The sequence below is a fragment of the Phyllobates terribilis genome, unplaced genomic scaffold, assembly GCF_046119375.1.
Source record: "Phyllobates terribilis strain yellow unplaced genomic scaffold, ASM4611937v1 Scaffold_30__1_contigs__length_15301838, whole genome shotgun sequence".
NCBI classification, from domain to species: domain Eukaryota; kingdom Metazoa; phylum Chordata; class Amphibia; order Anura; family Dendrobatidae; genus Phyllobates; species Phyllobates terribilis.
In genome coordinates, this window is record NW_027362790.1 from 9,219,280 (window position 1) to 9,240,821 (window position 21,542).

A 21,542-nucleotide genomic window follows, 5' to 3' on the forward strand; every position below is an offset into this window, starting at 1 on the left:
ACACCGTTGGAAGGGAGGAGAACCAATTAAGGCGGGGGGTGGGGTGGAACGAGCAGCTGTCTACCCTTAGCAGGAGTTCTCCTGATTACATACCTCTCCTGCTGCTGCTGCTGCTGGCTGTCCAGCAGCAGACTGAAGGTGGCTGCTGCTGTGCACAGGTATATAAAGGCTCAGAGCCTATTATGACACGCGCAGCCAGCGTTCCATTGCCACATTCCATCTACTGCAGGCAGGATACCTGGCTGGCTGAATGTCGCTGAGAAGCTCACAGAGACCGCCATAAGCAACAGTTTAACAGAATGCCACAGACTAATCAACCAAACTTTTTGGGTTGGGTTCTCTTTTATAGTCTGCAGGCATTAAATGAAAGAAGTCAGTGTTCCAGCAGAAGGAGACAACGTTTCAGAAAAGGCATTGTAGCAAACCAAAAAAGAAATTTTAAGCGCAGCAGAGTAACCAGCGCACATACCTGTTAGCTCAGGTGAGTTTAAAAGGCTGCTGTTGATAACAAGGGCATTTGCTAAATAGATGGTGTGTGTGCAACAATATACTGAAAGGTCAATTATATTGTGCAGCTTATCTCACCACCTGTAGTTATTTAGGTGAAAGCTCCAAAATGCTTGCCTAATATGTCTGTTTATCCAAAAGGAAGTAAAAAGGGAGAGCTAGAAAGATAGCATTGCATCACATTACATGGCAATGCAATGCACAGTTGCTGAAGTTGAACCAAAATGAGCTTGTAATCTGGCTTCTGCAACTTTGAACATGAAAAATCCAATGAGGAGAAGAAAAGCAAAGCCAAAGAGTCCATCCCAAAATCCGACAAACAAGCAAAATGAACAAAAAACATTGAATTCAATTCTTTCTGATTTTAGAAACTGCATTAAAGAAGGGGTGCACCGGTCCTGGAGATACTGCAATACCAGGTCAATGCGTGGAGTGGACAGAGCAAGCTCTTTTTCCATCTCCCTGTTCTAAAAATCCATTTAATATATGGTCCCCAGATAGGGGACGTATCAGATATTAAACTGATAAGAACAGATACTACACTTGATCTTAGCCAAAAGGCCGAGAAGCGATAACCAGAATTGGTTTCAAACTACGGAGCCACCCAAGGATCCTGAAAAGTCCATTTGTGGAGATGAGCTCCTGGACTCCCGTTAAGAAGACATGTTGTCAACCTCTAGATCCCTTACATGCCTGCACTTTTCGGCTTGCTGCTGCTGCAATCCACGCGTTTTAGATCTGCATAACTCCACCTCTTTAAACACAGCACCTTCACCCCCTGCTGTTCCCACCCGCCTCAACACCGTTGGAAGGGAGGAGAACCAATTAAGGCGGGGGGTGGGGTGGAACGAGCAGCTGTCTACCCTTAGCAGGAGGGCTCCTGATTACATACCTCTCCTGCTGCTGCTGCTGCTGGCTGTCCAGCAGCAGACTGAAGGTGGCTGCTGCTGTGCACAGGTATATAAAGGCTCAGAGCCTATTATGACACGCGCAGCCAGCGTTCCATTGCCACATTCCATCTACTGCAGGCAGGATACCTGGGTGGCTGAATGTCGCTGAGAAGCTCACAGAGACCGCCATAAGCAACAGTTTAACAGAATGCCACAGACTAATCAACCAAACTTTTTGGGTTGGGTTCTCTTTTATAGTCTGCAGGCATTAAATGAAAGAAGTCAGTGTTCCAGCAGAAGGAGACAACGTTTCAGAAAAGGCATTGTAGCAAACCAAAAAAGAAATTTTAAGCGCAGCAGAGTAACCAGCGCACATACCTGTTAGCTCAGGTGAGTTTAAAAGGCTGCTGTTGATAACAAGGGCATTTGCTAAATAGATGGTGTGTGTGCAACAATATACTGAAAGGTCAATTATATTGTGCAGCTTATCTCACCACCTGTAGTTATTTAGGTGAAAGCTCCAAAATGCTTGCCTAATATGTCTGTTTATCCAAAAGGAAGTAAAAAGGGAGAGCTAGAAAGATAGCATTGCATCACATTACATGGCAATGCAATGCACAGTTGCTGAAGTTGAACCAAAATGAGCTTGTAATCTGGCTTCTGCAACTTTGAACATGAAAAATCCAATGAGGAGAAGAAAAGCAAAGCCAAAGAGTCCATCCCAAAATCCGACAAACAAGCAAAATGAACAAAAAACATTGAATTCAATTCTTTCTGATTTTAGAAATTGCATTAAAGAAGGGGTGCACCGGTCCTGGAGATACTGCAATACCAGGTCAATGCGTGGAGTGGACAGAGCAAGCTCTTTTTCAATCTCCCTGTTCTAAAAATCCATTTAATATATGGTCCCCAGATAGGGGACGTATCAGATATTAAACTGATAAGAACAGATACTACACTTGATCTTAGCCAAAAGGCCGAGAAGCGATAACCAGAATTGGTTTCAAACTACGGAGCCACCCAAGGATCCTGAAAAGTCCATTTGTGGAGATGAGCTCCTGGACTCCCGTTAAGAAGACATGTTGTCAACCTCTAGATCCCTTACATGCCTGCACTTTTCGGCTTGCTGCTGCTGCAATCCACGCGTTTTAGATCTGCATAACTCCACCTCTTTAAACACAGCACCTTCACCCCCTGCTGTTCCCACCCGCCTCAACACCGTTGGAAGGGAGGAGAACCAATTAAGGCGGGGGGTGGGGTGGAACGAGCAGCTGTCTACTCTTAGCAGGAGGGCTCCTGATTACATACCTCTCCTGCTGCTGCTGCTGCTGGCTGTCCAGCAGCAGACTGAAGGTGGCTGCTGCTGTGCACAGGTATATAAAGGCTCAGAGCCTATTATGACACGCGCAGCCAGCGTTCCATTGCCACATTCCATCTACTGCAGGCAAGATACCTGGCTGGCTGAATGTCGCTGAGAAGCTCACAGAGACCGCCATAAGCAACAGTTTAACAGAATGCCACAGACTAATCAACCAAACTTTTTGGGTTGGGTTCTCTTTTATAGTCTGCAGGCATTAAATGAAAGAAGTCAGTGTTCCAGCAGAAGGAGACAACGTTTCAGAAAAGGCATTGTAGCAAACCAAAAAAGAAATTTTAAGCGCAGCAGAGTAACCAGCGCACATACCTGTTAGCTCACGTGAGTTTAAAAGGCTGCTGTTGATAACAAGGGCATTTGCTAAATAGATGGTGTGTGTGCAACAATATACTGAAAGGTCAATTATATTGTGCAGCTTATCTCACCACCTGTAGTTATTTAGGTGAAAGCTCCAAAATGCTTGCCTAATATGTCTGTTTATCCAAAAGGAAGTAAAAAGGGAGAGCTAGAAAGATAGCATTGCATCACATTACATGGCAATGCAATGCACAGTTGCTGAAGTTGAACCAAAATGAGCTTGTAATCTGGCTTCTGCAACTTTGAACATGAAAAATCCAATGAGAAGAAGAAAAGCAAAGCCAAAGAGTCCATCCCAAAATCCGACAAACAAGCAAAATGAACAAAAAACATTGAATTCAATTCTTTCTGATTTTAGAAACTGCATTAAAGAAGGGGTGCACCGGTCCTGGAGATACTGCAATACCAGGTCAATGCGTGGAGTGGACAGAGCAAGCTCTTTTTCCATCTCCCTGTTCTAAAAATCCATTTAATATATGGTCCCCAGATAGGGGACGTATCAGATATTAAACTGATAAGAACAGATACTACACTTGATCTTAGCCAAAAGGCCGAGAAGCGATAACCAGAATTGGTTTCAAACTACGGAGCCACCCTAGGATCTTGAAAAGTCCATTTGTGGAGATGAGCTCCTGGACTCCCGTTAAGAAGACATGTTGTCAACCTCTAGATCCCTTACATGCCTGCACTTTTCGGCTTGCTGCTGCTGCAATCCACGCGTTTTAGATCTGCATAACTCCACCTCTTTAAACACAGCACCTTCACCCCCTGCTGTTCCCACCCGCCTCAACACCGTTGGAAGGGAGGAGAACCAATTAAGGCGGGGGGTGGGGTGGAACGAGCAGCTGTCTACCCTTAGCAGGAGGGCTCCTGATTACATACCTCTCCTGCTGCTGCTGCTGCTGGCTGTCCAGCAGCAGACTGAAGGTGGCTGCTGCTGTGCACAGGTATATAAAGGCTCAGAGCCTATTATGACACGCGCAGCCAGCGTTCCATTGCCACATTCCATCTACTGCAGGCAGGATACCTGGCTGGCTGAATGTCGCTGAGAAGCTCACAGAGACCGCCATAAGCAACAGTTTAACAGAATGCCACAGACTAATCAACCAAACTTTTTGGGTTGGGTTCTCTTTTATAGTCTGCAGGCATTAAATGAAAGAAGTCAGTGTTCCAGCAGAAGGAGACAACGTTTCAGAAAAGGCATTGTAGCAAACCAAAAAAGAAATTTTAAGCGCAGCAGAGTAACCAGCGCACATACCTGTTAGCTCAGGTGAGTTTAAAAGGCTGCTGTTGATAACAAGGGCATTTGCTAAATAGATGGTGTGTGTGCAACAATATACTGAAAGGTCAATTATATTGTGCAGCTTATCTCACCACCTGTAGTTATTTAGGTGAAAGCTCCAAAATGCTTGCCTAATATGTCTGTTTATCCAAAAGGAAGTAAAAAGGGAGAGCTAGAAAGATAGCATTGCATCACATTACATGGCAATGCAATGCACAGTTGCTGAAGTTGAACCAAAATGAGCTTGTAATCTGGCTTCTGCAACTTTGAACATGAAAAATCCAATGAGGAGAAGAAAAGCAAAGCCAAAGAGTCCATCCCAAAATCCGACAAACAAGCAAAATGAACAAAAAACATTGAATTCAATTCTTTCTGATTTTAGAAACTGCATTAAAGAAGGGGTGCACCGGTCCTGGAGATACTGCAATACCAGGTCAATGCGTGGAGTGGACAGAGCAAGCTCTTTTTCCATCTCCCTGTTCTAAAAATCCATTTAATATATGGTCCCCAGATAGGGGACGTATCAGATATTAAACTGATAAGAACAGATACTACACTTGATCTTAGCCAAAAGGCCGAGAAGCGATAACCAGAATTGGTTTCAAACTACGGAGCCACCCAAGGATCCTGAAAAGTCCATTTGTGGAGATGAGCTCCTGGACTCCCGTTAAGAAGACATGTTGTCAACCTCTAGATCCCTTACATGCCTGCACTTTTCGGCTTGCTGCTGCTGCAATCCACGCGTTTTAGATCTGCATAACTCCACCTCTTTAAACACAGCACCTTCACCCCCTGCTGTTCCCACCCGCCTCAACACCGTTGGAAGGGAGGAGAACCAATTAAGGCGGGGGGTGGGGTGGAACGAGCAGCTGTCTACCCTTAGCAGGAGGGCTCCTGATTACATACCTCTCCTGCTGCTGCTGCTGCTGGCTGTCCAGCAGCAGACTGAAGGTGGCTGCTGCTGTGCACAGGTATATAAAGGCTCAGAGCCTATTATGACACGCGCAGCCAGCGTTCCATTGCCACATTCCATCTACTGCAGGCAGGATACCTGGCTGGCTGAATGTCGCTGAGAAGCTCACAGAGACCGCCATAAGCAACAGTTTAACAGAATGCCACAGACTAATCAACCAAACTTTTTGGGTTGGGTTCTCTTTTATAGTCTGCAGGCATTAAATGAAAGAAGTCAGTGTTCCAGCAGAAGGAGACAACGTTTCAGAAAAGGCATTGTAGCAAACCAAAAAAGAAATTTTAAGCGCAGCAGAGTAACCAGCGCACATACCTGTTAGCTCAGGTGAGTTTAAAAGGCTGCTGTTGATAACAAGGGCATTTGCTAAATAGATGGTGTGTGTGCAACAATATACTGAAAGGTCAATTATATTGTGCAGCTTATCTCACCACCTGTAGTTATTTAGGTGAAAGCTCCAAAATGCTTGCCTAATATGTCTGTTTATCCAAAAGGAAGTAAAAAGGGAGAGCTAGAAAGATAGCATTGCATCACATTACATGGCAATGCAATGCACAGTTGCTGAAGTTGAACCAAAATGAGCTTGTAATCTGGCTTCTGCAACTTTGAACATGAAAAATCCAATGAGGAGAAGAAAAGCAAAGCCAAAGAGTCCATCCCAAAATCCGACAAACAAGCAAAATGAACAAAAAACATTGAATTCAATTCTTTCTGATTTTAGAAACTGCATTAAAGAAGGGATGCACCGGTCCTGGAGATACTGCAATACCAGGTCAATGCGTGGAGTGGACAGAGCAAGCTCTTTTTCCATCTCCCTGTTCTAAAAATCCATTTAATATATGGTCCCCAGATAGGGGACGTATCAGATATTAAACTGATAAGAACAGATACTACACTTGATCTTAGCCAAAAGGCCGAGAAGCGATAACCAGAATTGGTTTCAAACTACGGAGCCACCCAAGGATCCTGAAAAGTCCATTTGTGGAGATGAGCTCCTGGACTCCCGTTAAGAAGACATGTTGTCAACCTCTAGATCCCTTACATGCCTGCACTTTTCGGCTTGCTGCTGCTGCAATCCACGCGTTTTAGATCTGCATAACTCCACCTCTTTAAACACAGCACCTTCACCCCCTGCTGTTCCCACCCGCCTCAACACCGTTGGAAGGGAGGAGAACCAATTAAGGCGGGGGGTGGGGTGGAACGAGCAGCTGTCTACCCTTAGCAGGAGGGCTCCTGATTACATACCTCTCCTGCTGCTGCTGCTGCTGGCTGTCCAGCAGCAGACTGAAGGTGGCTGCTGCTGTGCACAGGTATATAAAGGCTCAGAGCCTATTATGACACGCGCAGCCAGCGTTCCATTGCCACATTCCATCTACTGCAGGCAGGATACCTGGCTGGCTGAATGTCGCTGAGAAGCTCACAGAGACCGCCATAAGCAACAGTTTAACAGAATGCCACAGACTAATCAACCAAACTTTTTGGGTTGGGTTCTCTTTTATAGTCTGCAGGCATTAAATGAAAGAAGTCAGTGTTCCAGCAGAAGGAGACAACGTTTCAGAAAAGGCATTGTAGCAAACCAAAAAAGAAATTTTAAGCGCAGCAGAGTAACCAGCGCACATACCTGTTAGCTCAGGTGAGTTTAAAAGGCTGCTGTTGATAACAAGGGCATTTGCTAAATAGATCGTGTGTGTGCAACAATATACTGAAAGGTCAATTATATTGTGCAGCTTATCTCACCACCTGTAGTTATTTAGGTGAAAGCTCCAAAATGCTTGCCTAATATGTCTGTTTATCCAAAAGGAAGTAAAAAGGGAGAGCTAGAAAGATAGCATTGCATCACATTACATGGCAATGCAATGCACAGTTGCTGAAGTTGAACCAAAATGAGCTTGTAATCTGGCTTCTGCAACTTTGAACATGAAAAATCCAATGAGGAGAAGAAAAGCAAAGCCAAAGAGTCCATCCCAAAATCCGACAAACAAGCAAAATGAACAAAAAACATTGAATTCAATTCTTTCTGATTTTAGAAACTGCATTAAAGAAGGGATGCACCGGTCCTGGAGATACTGCAATACCAGGTCAATGCGTGGAGTGGACAGAGCAAGCTCTTTTTCCATCTCCCTGTTCTAAAAATCCATTTAATATATGGTCCCCAGATAGGGGACGTATCAGATATTAAACTGATAAGAACAGATACTACACTTGATCTTAGCCAAAAGGCCGAGAAGCGATAACCAGAATTGGTTTCAAACTACGGAGCCACCCTAGGATCTTGAAAAGTCCATTTGTGGAGATGAGCTCCTGGACTCCCGTTAAGAAGACATGTTGTCAACCTCTAGATCCCTTACATGCCTGCACTTTTCGGCTTGCTGCTGCTGCAATCCACGCGTTTTAGATCTGCATAACTCCACCTCTTTAAACACAGCACCTTCACCCCCTGCTGTTCCCACCCGCCTCAACACCGTTGGAAGGGAGGAGAACCAATTAAGGCGGGGGGTGGGGTGGAACGAGCAGCTGTCTACCCTTAGCAGGAGGGCTCCTGATTACATACCTCTCCTGCTGCTGCTGCTGCTGGCTGTCCAGCAGCAGACTGAAGGTGGCTGCTGCTGTGCACAGGTATATAAAGGCTCAGAGCCTATTATGACACGCGCAGCCAGCGTTCCATTGCCACATTCCATCTACTGCAGGCAGGATACCTGGCTGGCTGAATGTCGCTGAGAAGCTCACAGAGACCGCCATAAGCAACAGTTTAACAGAATGCCACAGACTAATCAACCAAACTTTTTGGGTTGGGTTCTCTTTTATAGTCTGCAGGCATTAAATGAAAGAAGTCAGTGTTCCAGCAGAAGGAGACAACGTTTCAGAAAAGGCATTGTAGCAAACCAAAAAAGAAATTTTAAGCGCAGCAGAGTAACCAGCGCACATACCTGTTAGCTCAGGTGAGTTTAAAAGGCTGCTGTTGATAACAAGGGCATTTGCTAAATAGATGGTGTGTGTGCAACAATATACTGAAAGGTCAATTATATTGTGCAGCTTATCTCACCACCTGTAGTTATTTAGGTGAAAGCTCCAAAATGCTTGCCTAATATGTCTGTTTATCCAAAAGGAAGTAAAAAGGGAGAGCTAGAAAGATAGCATTGCATCACATTACATGGCAATGCAATGCACAGTTGCTGAAGTTGAACCAAAATGAGCTTGTAATCTGGCTTCTGCAACTTTGAACATGAAAAATCCAATGAGGAGAAGAAAAGCAAAGCCAAAGAGTCTATCCCAAAATCCGACAAACAAGCAAAATGAACAAAAAACATTGAATTCAATTCTTTCTGATTTTAGAAACTGCATTAAAGAAGGGGTGCACCGGTCCTGGAGATACTGCAATACCAGGTCAATGCGTGGAGTGGACAGAGCAAGCTCTTTTTCCATCTCCCTGTTCTAAAAATCCATTTAATATATGGTCCCCAGATAGGGGACGTATCAGATATTAAACTGATAAGAACAGATACTACACTTGATCTTAGCCAAAAGGCCGAGAAGCGATAACCAGAATTGGTTTCAAACTACGGAGCCACCCAAGGATCCTGAAAAGTCCATTTGTGGAGATGAGCTCCTGGACTCCCGTTAAGAAGACATGTTGTCAACCTCTAGATCCCTTACATGCCTGCACTTTTCGGCTTGCTGCTGCTGCAATCCACGCGTTTTAGATCTGCATAACTCCACCTCTTTAAACACAGCACCTTCACCCCCTGCTGTTCCCACCCGCCTCAACACCGTTGGAAGGGAGGAGAACCAATTAAGGCGGGGGGTGGGGTGGAACGAGCAGCTGTCTACCCTTAGCAGGAGGGCTCCTGATTACATACCTCTCCTGCTGCTGCTGCTGCTGGCTGTCCAGCAGCAGACTGAAGGTGGCTGCTGCTGTGCACAGGTATATAAAGGCTCAGAGCCTATTATGACACGCGCAGCCAGCGTTCCATTGCCACATTCCATCTACTGCAGGCAGGATACCTGGCTGGCTGAATGTCGCTGAGAAGCTCACAGAGACCGCCATAAGCAACAGTTTAACAGAATGCCACAGACTAATCAACCAAACTTTTTGGGTTGGGTTCTCTTTTATAGTCTGCAGGCATTAAATGAAAGAAGTCAGTGTTCCAGCAGAAAGAGACAACGTTTCAGAAAAGGCATTGTAGCAAACCAAAAAAGAAATTTTAAGCGCAGCAGAGTAACCAGCGCACATACCTGTTAGCTCAGGTGAGTTTAAAAGGCTGCTGTTGATAACAAGGGCATTTGCTAAATAGATGGTGTGTGTGCAACAATATACTGAAAGGTCAATTATATTGTGCAGCTTATCTCACCACCTGTAGTTATTTAGGTGAAAGCTCCAAAATGCTTGCCTAATATGTCTGTTTATCCAAAAGGAAGTAAAAAGGGAGAGCTAGAAAGATAGCATTGCATCACATTACATGGCAATGCAATGCACAGTTGCTGAAGTTGAACCAAAATGAGCTTGTAATCTGGCTTCTGCAACTTTGAACATGAAAAATCCAATGAGGAGAAGAAAAGCAAAGCCAAAGAGTCCATCCCAAAATCCGACAAACAAGCAAAATGAACAAAAAACATTGAATTCAATTCTTTCTGATTTTAGAAACTGCATTAAAGAAGGGGTGCACCGGTCCTGGAGATACTGCAATACCAGGTCAATGCGTGGAGTGGACAGAGCAAGCTCTTTTTCCATCTCCCTGTTCTAAAAATCCATTTAATATATGGTCCCCAGATAGGGGACGTATCAGATATTAAACTGATAAGAACAGATACTACACTTGATCTTAGCCAAAAGGCCGAGAAGCGATAACCAGAATTGGTTTCAAACTACGGAGCCACCCAAGGATCCTGAAAAGTCCATTTGTGGAGATGAGCTCCTGGACTCCCGTTAAGAAGACATGTTGTCAACCTCTAGATCCCTTACATGCCTGCACTTTTCGGCTTGCTGCTGCTGCAATCCACGCGTTTTAGATCTGCATAACTCCACCTCTTTAAACACAGCACCTTCACCCCCTGCTGTTCCCACCCGCCTCAACACCGTTGGAAGGGAGGAGAACCAATTAAGGCGGGGGGTGGGGTGGAACGAGCAGCTGTCTACCCTTAGCAGGAGGGCTCCTGATTACATACCTCTCCTGCTGCTGCTGCTGCTGGCTGTCCAGCAGCAGACTGAAGGTGGCTGCTGCTGTGCACAGGTATATAAAGGCTCAGAGCCTATTATGACACGCGCAGCCAGCGTTCCATTGCCACATTTCATCTACTGCAGGCAGGATACCTGGCTGGCTGAATGTCGCTGAGAAGCTCACAGAGACCGCCATAAGCAACAGTTTAACAGAATGCCACAGACTAATCAACCAAACTTTTTGGGTTGGGTTCTCTTTTATAGTCTGCAGGCATTAAATGAAAGAAGTCAGTGTTCCAGCAGAAGGAGACAACGTTTCAGAAAAGGCATTGTAGCAAACCAAAAAAGAAATTTTAAGCGCAGCAGAGTAACCAGCGCACATACCTGTTAGCTCAGGTGAGTTTAAAAGGCTGCTGTTGATAACAAGGGCATTTGCTAAATAGATCGTGTGTGTGCAACAATATACTGAAAGGTCAATTATATTGTGCAGCTTATCTCACCACCTGTAGTTATTTAGGTGAAAGCTCCAAAATGCTTGCCTAATATGTCTGTTTATCCAAAAGGAAGTAAAAAGGGAGAGCTAGAAAGATAGCATTGCATCACATTACATGGCAATGCAATGCACAGTTGCTGAAGTTGAACCAAAATGAGCTTGTAATCTGGCTTCTGCAACTTTGAACATGAAAAATCCAATGAGGAGAAGAAAAGCAAAGCCAAAGAGTCCATCCCAAAATCCGACAAACAAGCAAAATGAACAAAAAACATTGAATTCAATTCTTTCTGATTTTAGAAACTGCATTAAAGAAGGGGTGCACCGGTCCTGGGGATACTGCAATACCAGGTCAATGCGTGGAGTGGACAGAGCAAGCTCTTTTTCCATCTCCCTGTTCTAAAAATCCATTTAATATATGGTCCCCAGATAGGGGACGTATCAGATATTAAACTGATAAGAACAGATACTACACTTGATCTTAGCCAAAAGGCCGAGAAGCGATAACCAGAATTGGTTTCAAACTACGGAGCCACCCAAGGATCCTGAAAAGTCCATTTGTGGAGATGAGCTCCTGGACTCCCGTTAAGAAGACATGTTGTCAACCTCTAGATCCCTTACATGCCTGCACTTTTCGGCTTGCTGCTGCTGCAATCCACGCGTTTTAGATCTGCATAACTCCACCTCTTTAAACACAGCACCTTCACCCCCTGCTGTTCCCACCCGCCTCAACACCGTTGGAAGGGAGGAGAACCAATTAAGGCGGGGGGTGGGGTGGAACGAGCAGCTGTCTACCCTTAGCAGGAGGGCTCCTGATTACATACCTCTCCTGCTGCTGCTGCTGCTGGCTGTCCAGCAGCAGACTGAAGGTGGCTGCTGCTGTGCACAGGTATATAAAGGCTCAGAGCCTATTATGACACGCGCAGCCAGCGTTCCATTGCCACATTCCATCTACTGCAGGCAGGATACCTGGCTGGCTGAATGTCGCTGAGAAGCTCACAGAGACCGCCATAAGCAACAGTTTAACAGAATGCCACAGACTAATCAACCAAACTTTTTGGGTTGGGTTCTCTTTTATAGTCTGCAGGCATTAAGTGAAAGAAGTCAGTGTTCCAGCAGAAGGAGACAACGTTTCAGAAAAGGCATTGTAGCAAACCAAAAAAGAAATTTTAAGCGCAGCAGAGTAACCAGCGCACATACCTGTTAGCTCAGGTGAGTTTAAAAGGCTGCTGTTGATAACAAGGGCATTTGCTAAATAGATGGTGTGTGTGCAACAATATACTGAAAGGTCAATTATATTGTGCAGCTTATCTCACCACCTGTAGTTATTTAGGTGAAAGCTCCAAAATGCTTGCCTAATATGTCTGTTTATCCAAAAGGAAGTAAAAAGGGAGAGCTAGAAAGATAGCATTGCATCACATTACATGGCAATGCAATGCACAGTTGCTGAAGTTGAACCAAAATGAGCTTGTAATCTGGCTTCTGCAACTTTGAACATGAAAAATCCAATGAGGAGAAGAAAAGCAAAGCCAAAGAGTCCATCCCAAAATCCGACAAACAAGCAAAATGAACAAAAAACATTGAATTCAATTCTTTCTGATTTTAGAAACTGCATTAAAGAAGGGATGCACCGGTCCTGGAGATACTGCAATACCAGGTCAATGCGTGGAGTGGACAGAGCAAGCTCTTTTTCCATCTCCCTGTTCTAAAAATCCATTTAATATATGGTCCCCAGATAGGGGACGTATCAGATATTAAACTGATAAGAACAGATTTTTTTTTTTTTTTTTTTTTTTTTTTCCCTCAGATGGGGAAATCCACGGTCTATAGTCACGACCAAAGGAACTTCCTTCCAAACAGCTGCATCATCTCAACGACACAAATGCTGCTCCCATCATCACCGGAAAATTTTTATTTCTTCTTTTTAAACCTTACACAGAAAACAAGATCAAGAAGTATTTACAAAATATCTCCACTTTTTAACTTTCCATATTCCCTCCGCATCCACTTCCCCTCTCCTCTTTTTGTCCCATAGGAAACACACATACATCTTCCCCATAATCACCTTCACACTATCCTTTACAGCAATTTCCTTCCTTTTAAACACATACACATTCCTCACATCCCATAACACTTCCTTTATACACGCAAGCATCAACCACAAGACTCTTTCCTTCGTCCCATCACATATTCCCAAACCAAACATAAACAACTCAAAGGACAACAAATTCACACCACACAATTCTTTACACAAAGGCCCCATTCTCCCAATCACATCTCTAGCATACTGGCAATTCCAAAAAACATGCAACACACTTTCCCTTCCACCACAGCCATTTCTTGGACACGTTTCACTCCTCACTAAACCTCTATTCCTCTGAAACTCTCTTACTGGCAACACTCCATGCAAAGACTGCCACACAACCTCACTCTGCTTATTTGTCATACCACCCATCCGCACCTTCTTCCATACTTTTTGCACATCACACCCTCTCACCAAATTTATTCCACTCTCCATTTCTCTACACTCAATCATCCTGTACACAGCCTTCTTATTTCCCAACAACCTCACATCCACATCACACAACTCATACTTCACCAAAAACTTATAAACCCACACATACCACACGGGCACCTCAAAAGCAACCGGACACCGCAAATCCCTCTCTCTCCACTTCAAACGAAAAGAATAAGCCCCAAATAAATATCCACACATACATGAAAACTTTCCATCGCCCATAATCACTTTCAGCACAAACACCACAATATTCACACCCAAAAAAACTTCTAAATTTGGAAAACCCAAACCACCTTTCTCCATACGCTTCACCAACACTTCCCTCCGCGCCCTCTCCATTTTAGAATTCCACAAAAAAACAAACAAAATCCTATTCAATCCTCTCAAAACCATATAACCTGGTGGAAACACAACTGCAACATATAAAAAAATAGGCAACACCACGCTTTTAATGACTAAGATTTTTCCAAAGAAAGTAAGGCTTCTCAACTTCCAAAAACATAACTTCTTTTCAACCTTCTCTTTCGCGTCATCCCAACTTTCTTTCCCATCCAATCTTTCTGAAAACTTCACTCCCAAAACCTTAATGGGCCCACTCACTACGTTCACACCTACATCTCTACTCAAAATACCACTTCCAAAAACCTTACACTCACTCTTTTCCCAATTCACTTTAAATGCAGACGCACCACAAAAGATAGACACTAACAACTTCACCCGCCTCACCGAACATTCAGAATCACATAATACACACACGTCATCCATATAACCACTCACCTTCCACTCTCTTCCTCCACCTCCCGGCACTTGCACACCTCGAACCACTTTATCCTTCCTCAACATACACAACAAAGGTTCAATTGCACAAATAAAAGCCACAGGGGATAACGGACACCCCTGCCTCACGCCCGAATGCACATTCACTCTCCTACCGACATAACCGTTCATTAAAACACAACTATAAATATCTGTATATAGACTTCTCACTCTCCCAACAAAATCAGCAGGAAAACCCATTCTCAGCAACACTCTAAACAAAAAACCATGCGACAACCTATCATACGCCTTTTCAAAATCCAGGCTCAAAAAAAACACACTCTTCTTCCGGCTCATACAATCCCATAGACAATCTCTCAATATACACACACACTCGTGAATCCGTCTCCCAGGTACTGCACAACACTGCTCATCCCCAATCACTCTCTCTATCACATCACGCATCCTATTTGCCATTAATTTTGCGTAGATCTTATAATCACAGTTCAATAATGTTATTGGCCTCCAGTTTTTCAGACTCTTCAAATCACCCTTTTTCGGAATCAATACAACCATACCTGCACGCATACTACCTGCCACCTCCATATTTTCCCACATATACTTACAAAAATCCACAAAATCACTCCCAATCACATCCCACATCATGCGGTAAAATTCTACTGGAAGACCATCCTCCCCCGGCGTCTTATTCAAAGCCATACTACACATAACCTTCCATACTTCATCACTTGTCACAGCATCCATCAGCCTCTCTCTTTCCGCCTCATTCAATTTACTCTCTAACGTACTCAAAACATCATTCTCCAAACACTCATCCCTCCACTTTACAGCATACAAATCCTCATAAAACTTTGCCACTTCCTCACACATATCCTCTCCACTCACCTCGCTTCCATCTGCTCCATTCAACACACACATATTTTGCTTTTTCCCAAAAACCTTCTTGAAAAAAAAACGTGAACATTTTTCATCATACTCCAAATTATCAACTTTTGCTCTAAAGACAATACTCCTCCATTTTTCCAACAAGAACTCATGAACCTCCTTTTTCACTTGTAAAATATCCTCCTCCACCTCCATCCCTCCCTCCCTCTATTTATACAAGAAACTTAAACGTGCATTTAAACTCACAAAATGTCTCCTCTTGACTGCTGCCATCTTATAACCCAAATTTTTGAAAAAAAATTTTGTCTGTTTTTTAACCCAATCCCACCACCCACAAACATTCCCAAAACCATTTTTACACTCACACCACTCCTCATACCGTCTTGCATATTCCTTTCTTACTTCCTCATACTCCAATAACTTAACATTCAACTTCCACAAACCTTTCCCAAACACCCCATTCACATTCACATCCAACTCACACGACATGCACACATGATCTGAAAACAAAACATTCTCCTGCTTATAGTCAACAGGAATCATATTTTTTGAAATAAAACAGTAATCCAATCTAGATTGTATTCTTCCACTTTCGGAAAAGAAGGTATTTAACAAAGGCCTCACTTTACATACACTTTGCATATCATGCAAATCAAAATCACTAACCAACTCTAACAAAGTTTTCCCAGACACATCCACATTCACTCTCCCCACATCACAATTCATATCACCCACAATCACCACAGGCATTCTTCCCGGAACAAAAAGTTTAATTTTTTCAAATAACTTTTTCCGGTCATTTTTCTCCACCGGCGCATAAACATTAATAACACAAAATTTAACATTTTTATACTCAAAATTTGCTAAAATGCACCTCCCCACATCAATCACCACATAATCACTCAAAACCACCTCCCTCCCTTTAACTAAAATCCCCACACCATCATTTTTATTACATGCACTCCCCGACCACACAGATGCTCCATGAGACCATTCATCTCCTCTCACCCCATCCACCACTCCACACTCTTGCAAACAAAAAATCGATGCATTCTTCATAGCCAAAAAATCAAAAATTGCAGCCCTCCTGGCCTTATTTTTAAACACTCTCACATTTTGTGAAATTATAGTAAAACCCATTTTTTCCTTTTTTAAACCTCCTAAAAAAAACGAAAACAGAAAAGTTACAAAAACACTACAAAAACTCCACTCACAAGAAAAAGCCTTTGACTTAAGTCAAAGCTTATAATAGGCATTATCACGCATATTGCAAGGCAACCTTAACCAGCACCCCCACTATCTTCTTCCACCATCTGAACCGAGCAACTCGTTTCCGAGCCGCTAGCAGCATCACCATCACCCCACCTTGCTTTCTTGGCACCCACTTTTCGCTGCGGTGCCTTGATATCTTCTTCATCATTTGCCCCACCACCCTCCCTGTGACATTTTCTACTCCCCCCACCCTCATCGGAGAAGTACTCCTCAATATTCTCAGGATCTGAAGGGTGTGATGACCCTTCCCCAGTTTCCATACAATCTGCAGCATCTACAACGTCCTGAAAGTCCAACGTATCCGGACACCTTCCTTCTCCCGCTGCATTCATCTGCCCCTCCATTCTCCTCAATTCTTTCACAAGCTCCTTCTCCATTTTAGGTGCCTTTTTCTCCTTCTGGTAAGCAGGCCTCAGACTCACAGTTTCAGGGGCAGACCTTTCACTCCGCCTCCTCTGCTCTCTCTCCATTCTAGCAGTTTCTCTTTCTATCTGCTGCAAAACCCTCCTCTCCTCCTCCTCCTTTTTCCTCTCCTTATCAGTTTTCCTGGGCACACCCTGCGGGCAATCTTTAAACATGTGCTCACCACTTCCACACATGTCACAAGCCTTGGGCTTCGGGCACGCACTTGCCACATGCCCCTCCTCTTTGCAGTTACGGCAACATTGCCCTTTCTTACATGCATCCTGCACATGTCCAAAGCAGTAACATTTCCTGCAATACATAGGCTGCCCTACATAGTAAAGGAAGCCCCTATGTCCCGCCACAGAAAAATTCGCAGGAGGATGTCTAAAGCCTCCCACACTTCCAGGATCCTTCTTCAGTTTCACCCGAAACTTGTATTTGCAGTTGAAAATACCTAAAGAATTAAACTGCTTTTCCCCTTTACGCACATAATCACAGTACCGTGCAAGGAAGCCTTCAAGCAATGCTGGCTCAGTAAAAGGGTTATAAACTGTTACCCACACAATCTTTTCTTGAAGTCCAAACAAGGGTTCAAACCACACCCCTTCCAAGAAAGGATCATCAGTGTGACTCCGAAGCCACTCAAACACATCAAGGCAGGTATTTTCTTCTACAAAAGTCACGTCATATGTACCTGATTTAGGAAACTCGTTGACGCTGTAGAAGTCGCCTCGTTTTGCTCCAGCTTTTCCTTCCAAAAGTTTCTCCACGATGAAGGACACATTATTCCTCTCGGAAACTGATGGATCCACTCCAATTCGGATAGTATTCTTCACGAAGTTCATCTTCAAAACCTGTCGGTATAATACCACAGAAAATCGCCAAATCCTTTCGCAAAAAGGCCTGGATTCCTCCAGAGAACTCGCACCTATCAGGCTGCAACCAAATGGTCTTAGCCAAAAGGCCGAGAAGCGATAACCAGAATTGGTTTCAAACTACGGAGCCACCCAAGGATCCTGAAAAGTCCATTTGTGGAGATGAGCTCCTGGACTCCCGTTAAGAAGACATGTTGTCAACCTCTAGATCCCTTACATGCCTGCACTTTTCGGCTTGCTGCTGCTGCAATCCACGCGTTTTAGATCTGCATAACTCCACCTCTTTAAACACAGCACCTTCACCCCCTGCTGTTCCCACCCGCCTCAACACCGTTGGAAGGGAGGAGAACCAATTAAGGCGGGGGGTGGGGTGGAACGAGCAGCTGTCTACCCTTAGCAGGAGGGCTCCTGATTACATACCTCTCCTGCTGCTGCTGGCTGTCCAGCAGCAGACTGAAGGTGGCTGCTGCTGTGCACAGGTATATAAAGGCTCAGAGCCTATTATGACACGCGCAGCCAGCGTTCCATTGCCACATTCCATCTACTGCAGGCAGGATACCTGGCTGGCTGAATGTCGCTGAGAAGCTCACAGAGACCGCCATAAGCAACAGTTTAACAGAATGCCACAGACTAATCAACCAAACTTTTTGGGTTGGGTTCTCTTTTATAGTCTGCAGGCATTAAATGAAAGAAGTCAGTGTTCCAGCAGAAGGAGACAACGTTTCAGAAAAGGCATTGTAGCAAACCAAAAAAGAAATTTTAAGCGCAGCAGAGTAACCAGCGCACATACCTGTTAGCTCAGGTGAGTTTAAAAGGCTGCTGTTGATAACAAGGGCATTTGCTAAATAGATGGTGTGTGTGCAACAATATACTGAAAGGTCAATTATATTGTGCAGCTTATCTCACCACCTGTAGTTATTTAGGTGAAAGCTCCAAAATGCTTGCCTAATATGTCTGTTTATCCAAAAGGAAGTAAAAAGGGAGAGCTAGAAAGATAGCATTGCATCACATTACATGGCAATGCAATGCACAGTTGCTGAAGTTGAACCAAAATGAGCTTGTAATCTGGCTTCTGCAACTTTGAACATGAAAAATCCAATGAGGAGAAGAAAAGCAAAGCCAAAGAGTCCATCCCAAAATCCGACAAACAAGCAAAATGAACAAAAAACATTGAATTCAATTCTTTCTGATTTTAGAAACTGCATTAAAGAAGGGGTGCACCGGTCCTGGAGATACTGCAATACCAGGTCAATGCGTGGAGTGGACAGAGCAAGCTCTTTTTCCATCTCCCTGTTCTAAAAATCCATTTAATATATGGTCCCCAGATAGGGGACGTATCAGATATTAAACTGATAAGAACAGATACTACACTTGATCTTAGCCAAAAGGCCGAGAAGCGATAACCAGAATTGGTTTCAAACTACGGAGCCACCCAAGGATCCTGAAAAGTCCATTTGTGGAGATGAGCTCCTGGACTCCCGTTAAGAAGACATGTTGTCAACCTCTAGATCCCTTACATGCCTGCACTTTTCGGCTTGCTGCTGCTGCAATCCACGCGTTTTAGATCTGCATAACTCCACCTCTTTAAACACAGCACCTTCACCCCCTGCTGTTCCCACCCGCCTCAACACCGTTGGAAGGGAGGAGAACCAATTAAGGCGGGGGGTGGGGTGGAACGAGCAGCTGTCTACCCTTAGCAGGAGGGCTCCTGATTACATACCTCTCCTGCTGCTGCTGCTGCTGGCTGTCCAGCAGCAGACTGAAGGTGGCTGCTGCTGTGCACAGGTATATAAAGGCTCAGAGCCTATTATGACACGCGCAGCCAGCGTTCCATTGCCACATTCCATCTACTGCAGGCAGGATACCTGGCTGGCTGAATGTCGCTGAGAAGCTCACAGAGACCGCCATAAGCAACAGTTTAACAGAATGCCACAGACTAATCAACCAAACTTTTTGGGTTGGGTTCTCTTTTATAGTCTGCAGGCATTAAATGAAAGAAGTCAGTGTTCCAGCAGAAGGAGACAACGTTTCAGAAAAGGCATTGTAGCAAACCAAAAAAGAAATTTTAAGCGCAGCAGAGTAACCAGCGCACATACCTGTTAGCTCAGGTGAGTTTAAAAGGCTGCTGTTGATAACAAGGGCATTTGCTAAATAGATGGTGTGTGTGCAACAATATACTGAAAGGTCAATTATATTGTGCAGCTTATCTCACCACCTGTAGTTATTTAGGTGAAAGCTCCAAAATGCTTGCCTAATATGTCTGTTTATCCAAAAGGAAGTAAAAAGGGAGAGCTAGAAAGATAGCATTGCATCACATTACATGGCAATGCAATGCACAGTTGCTGAAGTTGAACCAAAATGAGCTTGTAATCTGGCTTCTGCAACTTTGAACATGAAAAATCCAATGAGGAGAAGAAAAGCAAAGCCAAAGAGTCCATCCCAAAATCCGACAAACAAGCAAAATGAACAAAAAACATTGAATTCAATTCTTTCTGATTTTAGAAACTGCATTAAAGAAGGGGTGCACCGGTCCTGGAGATACTGCAATACCAGGTCAATGCGTGGAGTGGACAGAGCAAGCTCTTTTTCCATCTCCCTGTTCTAAAAATCCATTTAATATATGGTCCCCAGATAGGGGACGTATCAGATATTAAACTGATAAGAACAGATACTACACTTGATCTTAGCCAAAAGGCCGAGAAGCGATAACCAGAATTGGTTTCAAACTACGGAGCCACCCAAGGATCCTGAAAAGTCCATTTGTGGAGATGAGCTCCTGGACTCCCGTTAAGAAGACATGTTGTCAACCTCTAGATCCCTTACATGCCTGCACTTTTCGGCTTGCTGCTGCTGCAATCCACGCGTTTTAGATCTGCATAACTCCACCTCTTTAAACACAGCACCTTCACCCCCTGCTGTTCCCACCCGCCTCAACACCGTTGGAAGGGAGGAGAACCAATTAAGGCGGGGGGTGGAGTGGAACGAGCAGCTGTCTACCCTTAGCAGGAGGGCTCCTGATTACATACCTCTCCTGCTGCTGCTGCTGGCTGTCCAGCAGCAGACTGAAGGTGGCTGCTGCTGTGCACAGGTATATAAAGGCTCAGAGCCTATTATGACACGCGCAGCCAGCGTTCCATTGCCACATTCCATCTACTGCAGGCAGGATACCTGGCTGGCTGAATGTCGCTGAGAAGCTCACAGAGACCGCCATAAGCAACAGTTTAACAGAATGCCACAGACTAATCAACCAAACTTTTTGGGTTGGGTTCTCTTTTATAGTCTGCAGGCATTAAATGAAAGAAGTCAGTGTTCCAGCAGAAGGAGACAACGTTTCAGAAAAGGCATTGTAGCAAACCAAAAAAGAAATTTTAAGCGCAGCAGAGTAACCAGCGCACATACCTGTTAGCTCAGGTGAGTTTAAAAGGCTGCTGTTGATAACAAGGGCATTTGCTAAATAGATGGTGTGTGTGCAACAATATACTGAAAGGTCAATTATATTGTGCAGCTTATCTCACCACCTGTAGTTATTTAGGTGAAAGCTCCAAAATGCTTGCCTAATATGTCTGTTTATCCAAAAGGAAGTAAAAAGGGAGAGCTAGAAAGATAGCATTGCATCACATTACATGGCAATGCAATGCACAGTTGCTGAAGTTGAACCAAAATGAGCTTGTAATCTGGCTTCTGCAACTTTGAACATGAAAAATCCAATGAGGAGAAGAAAAGCAAAGCCAAAGAGTCCATCCCAAAATCCGACAAACAAGCAAAATGAACAAAAAACATTGAATTC

General features: G+C 44.1%; 12 non-coding genes across 12 annotated transcripts; all 12 read right to left on the reverse strand.

Annotated features, from left to right (window-relative positions):
• Positions 1–889: 889 nt before the first annotated feature.
• On the reverse strand, positions 890–1,080 carry LOC141179506 (U2 spliceosomal RNA). The gene has a single exon (XR_012255515.1). It is a non-coding gene; the product is annotated as a U2 spliceosomal RNA (small nuclear RNA).
• Positions 1,081–2,195: 1,115 nt separating this feature from the next.
• On the reverse strand, positions 2,196–2,386 carry LOC141179522 (U2 spliceosomal RNA). The gene has a single exon (XR_012255530.1). It is a non-coding gene; the product is annotated as a U2 spliceosomal RNA (small nuclear RNA).
• Positions 2,387–3,501: 1,115 nt separating this feature from the next.
• On the reverse strand, positions 3,502–3,692 carry LOC141179518 (U2 spliceosomal RNA). Its single transcript, XR_012255526.1, has one exon. It is a non-coding gene; the product is annotated as a U2 spliceosomal RNA (small nuclear RNA).
• A 1,115-nt stretch (positions 3,693–4,807) lies between these two features.
• LOC141179530 (U2 spliceosomal RNA) lies at positions 4,808–4,998 on the reverse strand. Its single transcript, XR_012255537.1, has one exon. It is a non-coding gene; the product is annotated as a U2 spliceosomal RNA (small nuclear RNA).
• Positions 4,999–6,113: 1,115 nt separating this feature from the next.
• Positions 6,114–6,304, reverse strand: LOC141179418 (U2 spliceosomal RNA). Its single transcript, XR_012255435.1, has one exon. It is a non-coding gene; the product is annotated as a U2 spliceosomal RNA (small nuclear RNA).
• Positions 6,305–7,419: 1,115 nt separating this feature from the next.
• On the reverse strand, positions 7,420–7,610 carry LOC141179419 (U2 spliceosomal RNA). Its single transcript, XR_012255436.1, has one exon. It is a non-coding gene; the product is annotated as a U2 spliceosomal RNA (small nuclear RNA).
• A 1,115-nt stretch (positions 7,611–8,725) lies between these two features.
• LOC141179542 (U2 spliceosomal RNA) lies at positions 8,726–8,916 on the reverse strand. Its single transcript, XR_012255548.1, has one exon. It is a non-coding gene; the product is annotated as a U2 spliceosomal RNA (small nuclear RNA).
• A 1,115-nt stretch (positions 8,917–10,031) lies between these two features.
• On the reverse strand, positions 10,032–10,222 carry LOC141179555 (U2 spliceosomal RNA). Its single transcript, XR_012255559.1, has one exon. It is a non-coding gene; the product is annotated as a U2 spliceosomal RNA (small nuclear RNA).
• A 1,115-nt stretch (positions 10,223–11,337) lies between these two features.
• On the reverse strand, positions 11,338–11,528 carry LOC141179453 (U2 spliceosomal RNA). The gene has a single exon (XR_012255467.1). It is a non-coding gene; the product is annotated as a U2 spliceosomal RNA (small nuclear RNA).
• Positions 11,529–12,643: 1,115 nt separating this feature from the next.
• LOC141179941 (U2 spliceosomal RNA) lies at positions 12,644–12,838 on the reverse strand. The gene has a single exon (XR_012255865.1). It is a non-coding gene; the product is annotated as a U2 spliceosomal RNA (small nuclear RNA).
• A 6,127-nt stretch (positions 12,839–18,965) lies between these two features.
• Positions 18,966–19,156, reverse strand: LOC141179567 (U2 spliceosomal RNA). Its single transcript, XR_012255570.1, has one exon. It is a non-coding gene; the product is annotated as a U2 spliceosomal RNA (small nuclear RNA).
• Positions 19,157–20,271: 1,115 nt separating this feature from the next.
• Positions 20,272–20,462, reverse strand: LOC141179580 (U2 spliceosomal RNA). The gene has a single exon (XR_012255581.1). It is a non-coding gene; the product is annotated as a U2 spliceosomal RNA (small nuclear RNA).
• Positions 20,463–21,542: the final 1,080 nt, after the last annotated feature.